At 36.4% G+C, this 9,387-nt stretch overlaps 1 long non-coding RNA gene across 1 annotated transcript; it reads right to left on the minus strand.

Annotated features, from left to right (window-relative positions):
- Window positions 1–993: 993 nt before the first annotated feature.
- LOC117671474 (uncharacterized) lies at window positions 994–7,136 on the minus strand. The gene is made up of 3 exons (XR_004592901.3): window positions 7,013–7,136; window positions 4,594–4,729; window positions 994–2,173 (listed from the first exon to the last, which is right to left on the minus strand). It is a non-coding gene; the product is annotated as an uncharacterized LOC117671474 (long non-coding RNA).
- Window positions 7,137–9,387: the final 2,251 nt, after the last annotated feature.

Below are 9,387 nucleotides of genomic sequence, written 5' to 3' on the forward strand. Positions count from 1 at the left end.
ATTGATGAAGGTCATTTTTCTGGTAAACTGAGGTTGGTAGATCAGTGGCCCTATTCATACTGGGGAAAGCAGGTCATGCGAATAAATCATTTGTTACCATGTCATTTCCGGAGTGTAATAATCTATTGAATTAAATGAACTTTGGAAGAATATTGTTTTATTCAAACTGTTGCTTCTTTTTGAATTAGTTTGATTGAAAGCACACTTTTAAAAAAAGAAAAGAAAGAAAGATTCCAGGTCAAGAAAGAAGCAGCCATCATTTGGGAGGTACAATCTCAACTGGCCCTCCTCTGGGTGCCATTGGCCAGACAATGTTGGCTGGTGGCGCCCAGGATGAGGGCGTTCTCTGTGGCCGCACCGACCCTCTGGAATGAATTACCCACTGAGCTCCGGACGGCCCCCGACCTCCGCTCTTTCCGCGGTAGCCTGAAGACATGGCTTTTTCAGCAAATCTGATCTGCTGGGAGTTTTTAGTTTTAACTGTTGGGATTTTAATTGGATCATTTTAGCATTAATTTATTGTTTTTGTTGTTTTATTGTTGTGAGCCGCCCTGAGTCCTTCGGGAGAAGGGCGGCATATAAATATGAATAAAATAAAATAAAAATAAACTAATTCATAACAGTAAGATAATAGAGATGTCTATGGAGATTTTCAGTCATCCAGATCATGGTTGTCCCAAGGGTGCTTTTTCAAAAGGCAACTGGACTTTCTTTCTTTTTTCTCTTGAAGATGTTTCACTTCTCATCCAAGAAGCTTCTATAAAACTGAAATATATTCAGAACTGAAAGTCTTCTTGGATGAGAAGTGAAATATCTTTAAGAAAAAAACCAAAGAAAGTCCAGTTCCTTTTTGAAAAAGCATCTGTGGGTAATAGAGATGGTTTCTTCAGACTGCTACTCTTGTTATAATGGGTTGGATTAAATGGTAGGATTTGTTTTCCAATACATCTAGAAATCATATGAATGGGAAGACCAATAATAAACACTCTCAAATTTGTTTTAAGATCTGTATTTTATTTGAGTTTGTTAGTAACATTTTACAAGACTAAGGAATATTAATAGAAAAAAAAGGAGATACCACTCAGTGCAAATGCATAAAGTTTTATGTTCAAACTCTAAAGGATGATTTTCCTAAAATGGGCATGCCTGAAATTGCAGACTTCATAATTTACACTGCTTTTTGGGGGAGGGGGGAATGACTTCTTTGATCAGAGAAAAGACATATCCATGTTTATTTCTGACTGGAGACCCATTATGAACTTTTTGCATGAAATGGGGAAAAATGAACTTATAATTAATGGGTTGGATGATTAGACAGGATAGATTCTAGAAAGAAGAGAGACATATTGTAACCATAAAGTAAGAGGCAATTATATAATTGTACTTATAACTACTGTAAAGAAGATTGGAAGCTACTTCTTTGTTTTCTTTTCTATAATTTCTCTTTTAGTTCTTTTTCCTTTCTTGCATTTTTAGCTTTTTCTTTGATTTTTTTCCTTTTTCCTTTTTTTCTTACTAGAAGTTAGTTTGTATTCGTTTTTATCTTTCTCTTTAAAAATCTTTAGAGAGAGAGATGATAGATATTAAAAAACCTTTGAGGGGAGAAAAATTGGAAGCATAAAAAACAAGTATATGCAAATGAAGCAGAAGGTGCATAATTGTGCAAGTCTTTAAATGAGATATATTTTCATGCATATCACAAGGGAATAGATTATGCTAGCTCTGTAATTTACCTTTTGTAAGTAAAAATGTAAATTTCTTCCACAGAATTCCAGAAAAGCAAGTAAAACTTTCTTTTCCCTTCCTTTTTGCCTCCCTTTCTTTAAAATATCCATAAACTTTACTTTACAGCCTATTTCTAAAATTTACCTAATTATTTCTTAATTTAGGATTAACTTTCATTTCCAAAATTCTGTGTAGAGAACTCTAGCTGGTTACTTAATATTTTCAGGAAACTTGCCCTTAAGTCAAAACATGAATAAGTGTAAAAAGGAGGAGAGGGCGGAAAGGAGTGTGAACATTATGTCTGTTTATAGTCCAAACAAATGACTCTTTATTCTTGACTTTGAAGCTGAAGCCACCAATTTCCAAAGCCGGCATGCATTTCTGTAGAATCCAGAAGTCTTGCTTTCTCTACGGTTGAGTTGATTACCACCTTCTGTGGCTATAAGGACTAGAGAGAGAGAGAGAGAGAGAGAATTAAAATAAAGTATTTTTCTTTATTAATTAACTTTAAAGGTAGCTATTCTCTCCACTGCCTATTTGCTTTACCATTTTAGTAGTTAATAGAAAGGTAGTCACAGAAGCAGGCTTGTTTTATGTTTCTCTTTAAAAAAACCCAAATGAATAGAAAGGTTTGGAAGAACATATGTGCAATATAATAAATGGTAAAAGCGAGAGGCCTACACTTGAGGAGGAAGTTGATTTAGCTGACCTTCAAACTTCCTTCTTTGAATGAAAATAATTTAATGTGATCTGAAATGCTAATCAACAGAAGGATTTCAATAAGAAGCCAAATCAGATATAAGGTACATTCTATACAAAGGAATTCCTTGGGGCAATTTATCTCCTTGAAGATTTGGAATCATGTGATTTGGAAGTTTCTAAAGTAAAATTTCCATAACTTTGCTTTAATAGTGCAATACCGGTGGAGAAAACAAAGAATTGCTTGCCTTTTATTTGAATGGAACCTTACTTAATTTAATTTGTGGTTCCTACACAACAGTAGTTGAAATTATGCTTCCATATTTGCACTTTTCTAAATTTTTAAATGTATTTTTTTAAAGCATACATTAGGGGAAAATGCTTATAGATATGAATACTAGTAGAAGTTATTTATTTATTTATAATATTTATTTGCCCCTCATCTCAAATCCAACGATTATGGGCAATGTGCAAATTTGAATTTTCTTAAAGGGAATTGTTTACAAAACTTCACCAGATTAGGCAAAACTGCACTCAAAAATGCAAGCATTAGAATATTTCAAAAGAAATGTTCAAGAATTCTTTTTAAAAAATCATGTGGAAATAGAACAAAATCAATACATTCCTACAAAACACAAAAATTAAACTGAGGTATAGTTATATAACTATTCCATTTATTTAGTGCTCTTCCTGTCAAGAAAGAATATATCTAAGTATCAGGGTTTTCTTTTCAAAAAATTAACATTTTTTAACTAAAGGTAGTCTTTGACTTATGACCACTATTGAGCCCAAAATTAATGTTACTAAGGGAAACACTTGTTAAGAGAATTTTGCCCCATTTTGCAACCTTTCCTGCTACAGTTGTTAAGTGAATCACTGCAGTGGCTAAGTTAGTAACACAGTTGTTAAGTGAATCTGGCTTCCCATTGACTTTGCTTGTTAGAAGGTCACGAAAGATGATCACATGACCCTGGGACATTGCAGCTATCAGAAATATGAGTCAGTTGCCAAGCATCCGAATTTTGATCATGTGACCATGGGTTGCTGCAATGGTTGTAAGTGTAAAAAATGGTCATAAGTCATTTTTTTTCATTTTTTGAAAGGCCACTAAATGAACCGTTGTAAGTCACAGACTACCTGTAGTAGTTATAAAATAGCAAACAGAAATATTTTGAATAACCAGAGCTACAGTGAATCCCTGCAAGTAGAAGTTGATTTTAATATGGTCTTTGACTTGGACCAGGCACTTTCTCTCTCAGCTGAACCCACCTTACAGGGTTGTAGTTATGAGGAATATTGGAGGAGGAAGGCATGTTGAATATGTTTGGTGACTTGAGTTATTTGTAGAAACAATAAGGCAGGAAACAAATAAATTAAATTAAATTAATAAATAAAGAATGAATGAATGAAATGCATACAAAAGAACCACTGGCAGGTGGACAGATTTTTAAGAAATCTTATTAAGGTACAGGATAACAAATCATCCTAAACACTTAAGTCAGTGAGACTTATTTCTGAGGAGATATTTTCAAGTATTTCCTTATTTCACACACACACACACACACACACACACACACACACACACACACACACAGACACACACAGACACACACATTCCATCCATTACTTGAAAAACAGAGTGTTAGGAAAAATAAGATAAAACAATTCAAAGGACAGAAGGCACAGTTAGTCTATAGATGCATAGTCCTGAACTCAAGAGTGGAAAGCCAGATCTTCTAAAGTCAAGCAATGTTGGTGTCAGCTTGGACTCTGTGCAAAGGCCACAACAGAAAAGATCCCATCTTGTGGCATATATAAAACATATCTTCTTGTTGTTAGTTGCAAAGTCATGTTCGACCCATCACGACCCCATGGACAATGTTCCTCCAGGCCTTCCTGTCCTCTACCATCCTCTGGAGTCCATTTAAGTTCACACCTCCTGCTTCAGTGATTCCATCCAGCCACCTCATTCTCTGTCGTTCCCTTCTTCTTTTGCCCTCGATTTTTCCCAGCATTAGCTCTTCTCCAGTGAGCCCTTCCTTCTCATTAGGTGGCCAAAGCATTTAAAACCTATCTATTAACAGTCAAAACTCCTGGATTTACTTGATCCTTTTCATACTGGACAAATATAATGACTTTATATTTTGTAAGTCAATCGTTTTGACTTACGATTTACAGCAAAGCAGGGTTCCCCATTGACATGTCCCTCCAGTAGGCATAGTGTATCCAGGGCAGTAGAACCTTTTACAGAATCCATGGTGTCTCCTCCTGCATTCTAAGGTATCAGGGGCAGGCTGAGAACTTCCTGTCACAATCAACAAAACAAAACAAAACAAAACAATGAGTTTATATTGGAGGCTTCCCTACTCATCTTTCTCTTAGAAGCTTTGTTTGGAGAACTTGTGGAGGGGAAGCTAAGATGAGGGGACAGTGCAGTGGTGGGTTTCAAAAATCTGTACTGTAAAATCTCCATTCCCACCCCACTCCAGGGGAAGGATACTGCAAAATCCCCATTTCCTCCCAATCAGCTGGGACTTGGGAGGCAGAGAATAAATGGGGACGGGCCCAGTCAGAATTTTTACTACCGGTTCTCCGAACTACTCAAAATTTCCACTACCGGTTCTCCAGAACTGGTCAGAACCTGCTGAAACCCACCTCTAGGACAGTGAGTGACTACTGGTCTAGGTAACCTAGCCTTAGATTGCTTGTTGTCACTGAGATACTTCAAACCACCGTTTCTCAGGGTGCTGTGCATCAATCCTATTTCTTTTTCAGGTTCCTGTCCAGCAGGAGGGATGCAAAGCTTCCTGACTGAACAATAAACTTTGTAGCTTCATTTCCCTTTTTAAAGTGATGGGCATCATCAAAGGCAAATCAGTCTTCTGAAGCTTTTTAAAAGCCACAAGCTTCAGATTTCTTGAAATTAGGCCTTCTGGCAGGCTCCCGGCTTTCCTAACCTTTGTAAATTGTTCAAGTACTTCATCAGGATAAGCCAAGTAATCTGGGCACAGTATTACCTGCAGGTTATGACAACATTGGAGCCAATATACTGATTAGCATGCCACTCAAAAGTGAAAAAAGAATAGCATGATTAGAAATAAATAAAGCACTTTGCTGCTATCTGATGGTAGTCCCATTAATTTTGATTTATTTATTACAATAAATAATTAATATAATTATAAACATTTTTTTAAAAAATTGAGGTGAGTCTCTTAAAAGGTTACTAAATAATTCTAATTATCAATTAGTTAAAATAATCTACAGTGAGTGGGTAAGATGTTATACTGGTCCATGAAGCAGCTGGATATTTAGTTTATTTACTTTTATTTGCTGGTTTTATTTTCACTTCAAGAGAACCAAGAATTCCATAGTTCTATTGGTTTCTTCTTTCTCCTTGATGTATCCCCTTCCTTTATCTTCTGATTCATTTCAAATGTTACATTTGCCTTACCTGCAGAAGTTGTGGGTGCTCGGTATTGGAAGTTTTTAAGAAGAGAATGGACAACCATTTGTCTAAAATGATATAGGGCAGGGGTGTCAAACTCAAGGCCCGGGGGCTGGATCCAGCCTGCAGGGTGCTTAGATCTGGCCGGTGGGGTCACCCTGGAAATAGCAAAGGACAGGCCTGTGGTGCCTCTGGCAGTGAAATGGAGCATGGGAGGGCTGTGTGTGGCCCTCCCAAGCTCCATTTTCACAGACAGAGGGTTGCAGGATGCCGTTGTAGCTGAAAACGGAACTCGGGAGCCCATTTCCTCTGGCAGAGCACTCAAGCCACCACAGGTGCCCCCGACACAAGTGACATTGAGCTGGCCATGCCTACCCTGGCTATGCCCACTCCGCCCCCCCCAGGTCAAACACAACTCTGATGTGGCCCTCAATGAAATCGAGTTTGACACTCCTGATATAGGGTCTCCTGCCTGGCAGGGGGTTAGAGTAAAAGATTTTCAAGATCTCTTCCAACTTTGTTATCCTTTTACTTAATTTTGAAGCAAAAGTTAATTACACTGCTTGTTACATTAATATTCAAAACTATAATTAATATTGATAGAATATCCACATATCTACTCTATAGTAATTATTCTAAGGCATCTATATGACAGAATATTAAGAATCTCAATGCATTATATAAATATTGTTATATTGAAATAATATACTGTAGTAAAATGGAGAAAATGGCCATTTTAGATAGCCTGTATGGGTAGATTTAATAATATGTTGAAAGCTGAACTATTTCTTTATTAATACTTTATGAATATACCTCTATTTTCTTCAAAAGCCATTAATTTAATTACTATTCCGTAATATTTTTATATTTGCAATGTTATATTTTTATTGTACTTTATCGTATCTTTTAGCTGTTATTCTTTACCAATAAAATATTTATATTCTTTTAAAAAATTGACTGTCAGTTCTAGGACAAGGATCTCATGTCTTCCTGCATAAAGAGATGTGCATAATAATTCTACTTTATAAATGCTAATCATCAAAATCTACACTCATTAAAAATGTGAAAATTGCTCTATTTGCAGTATTTAATTTAATGTAAATATTTTAATCTGTATCTCTCTTAATTTTCCCCGTCTCTTACCTGGAATAATTTGACTGAAGAACAAGAGAGCAGCAAACAAAAGGAAAAGGGTCTTCATGGCTGAAGGCTGATGTTCTCCAGATGTGTTACACTCTAAGCTGCTTGATGTCCTTTAGGAGAAGAAGGAGGTCTGTCTATATAAGACTTTCAGAGCACTATGACATCATGAAAGTTGAGAAAAACCTTAATCATTAATATATTTTGGGAAACCCAGTTTATTCCATTTCTAAATGCAAGGGCAGTATTGCAAAATGTCCCTTGGTAAGTCTGAGGTAATGCACCAATTCCTCTTGACCATGGAATACAGCCAGGCAAATGAGGTAACGTTCGCCAGATACAGAAGGCTACTTTTGCAAAATGGTTGTGAAGCCAGAGAAAGGTCATGCAGACTCAACTATGCTAGCCTTGAATCAAATTGAGACAGAAGTTATCATTATTAAGCTGGAGAATTTGGGGGATTTTTCCATTATTATTCCACATCCATTTGGGTGCTGCATATTGTTAATGATTTGCAAATGGCATTTATACTGCATAATGATGTCACAGACTGTAGGAGTATAATCTGATGACCCAGAACTGACTGCAGCCAGAGAAAGTCTTGGATACTTTTATTTATGATCCCTAACCACTCGTTAGGAGTTTCTTTTCATATTCATGTGAAGAGCTCCTGTCCACCTTCAACCATACCTACTTCCAAAGACTGAGAGAGAGCAATTAGTGAAAGGATTCCATTGCACTCTTTTGGTGACTTGCCTTCTACTCTCATTCCTATGTATAATTTTGTAAATAAAAACAAAATCACACCCATTTGCCATTTTACCCCCAGAGTTGAATAGTGTGATATCAGATGCTGAAAAGCCACATACAGGCCACAGCTACCTACCTTCCATGTCTGAGTTGATAAAATGTTATCTTCCAGCTTTCTTCAATCATTTGTGCTTCCTGTAAGGACCTTATCACTATCCAGTTTCTTAAAGGTTAATGTCTAATTTCGATCCACTTCCATGAGAATATTTGCTCCTGTCACAGTTACAAAGCATGCTCTGAAGCACCAAAATCCTCAAGGAAATAGTAGTTACTACTACTAACACTAGTGTTAACAAATGGTAACAACTACTCAAATACATCTTACAGTAGTACCCCGGGGGGGGGGGTATGAATACCCTCAAATTTTCTGAGCTAAGGTTCCCTACAATTTTCTTAAAACTGAACTTAAAACTAATATGTGAATTTCTTTCCATCTCCCACTTCCTCAGAAACAACTTCATTCTGATTACTATTTATCCAGCTGTGGATCTACTGGGAATGAAACAACTAAATTATAGCATTGTTCTTTTTTTTTTTTTACTGACGGTTTCTTGACAGAGAAGCCTAGCCAGTGGTGGGATCCTGCCATTTTAACAACCGGTTCGGTGATCGACCTCAAACCATGTGTTCCTGTTCACCATTAAAACCATCCTTCTAAAGTGATAAACAATTGAAAGTTTGGCAATCTGGAGTGAATAAGTTTGTCTGGAACGACAAGAAGCCGAGAGTGAAATTGAAAATTATGCAAGATGTTCCAGAAAGAGGAGGTCTTAAACTTCCAAACCTACAGTTATATTATGATGCAGCAGCTTTAACTTTAACAAGTGATTGGTTTGGAAGTAAAAAGGCTGGAATATTGAATGCAGAAAGTTTTGATCTTGAATTTGGATGGCACGCTTACTTATTTTACGATGACAAAGTTGATAAAGTATTTAAAAGTCATATACTTAGAGACTCTTTGATGAGAGTTTGGAAGAAGCATCGATTCAAATGGGATTATAAAATACCGCTATGGCTGGATCTTGGTCATACTTTGTGGAATACAAATATAATGTCACTCGGGGGGGTTTATATAAAGAGGTTCTTTTTACAGATGCGGGCAGATGGCAGCTGAAGACATTGCAGACACTGTTGGACGAAGGGATTAATTTAACTTGGTTACAATATAATCAATTACAATTGAGATGGAAAGAGGACCAAAAAACTGGTATTATGTTGCATGAGGAAGAATTGGTTAGACATATAAGGGAGAAAGGTCCAATGCATATCAAAAGGCTTTATAATGTTTTGCTAGAAAGGGACTCAGAAACTGAATTAGTTAAAGACTGTATGATTAAGTGGGCACAAAATTTCGAAGAACCAGTGATGTTGGAAACATGGGAAAAAATTTGGGTTCAGAATGTTAAATTTACACAGTCGCAGAACCTGAGGGAAAATTTCTATAAAATGTTTTATAGATGGCATTTAGATCCCAAAAAGTTGTCATGTATGTACCCTAATGTTCAGCCAAAATGTTGGAGATGTGAATGTTTGGATGCTATGTATTATCATGTTTGGTGGACCTGTAG

The sequence above is a fragment of the Pantherophis guttatus genome, chromosome 1 (assembly GCF_059756535.1).
Source record: "Pantherophis guttatus breed Tessera chromosome 1, ASM5975653v1, whole genome shotgun sequence".
NCBI lineage: Eukaryota > Metazoa > Chordata > Lepidosauria > Squamata > Colubridae > Pantherophis > Pantherophis guttatus.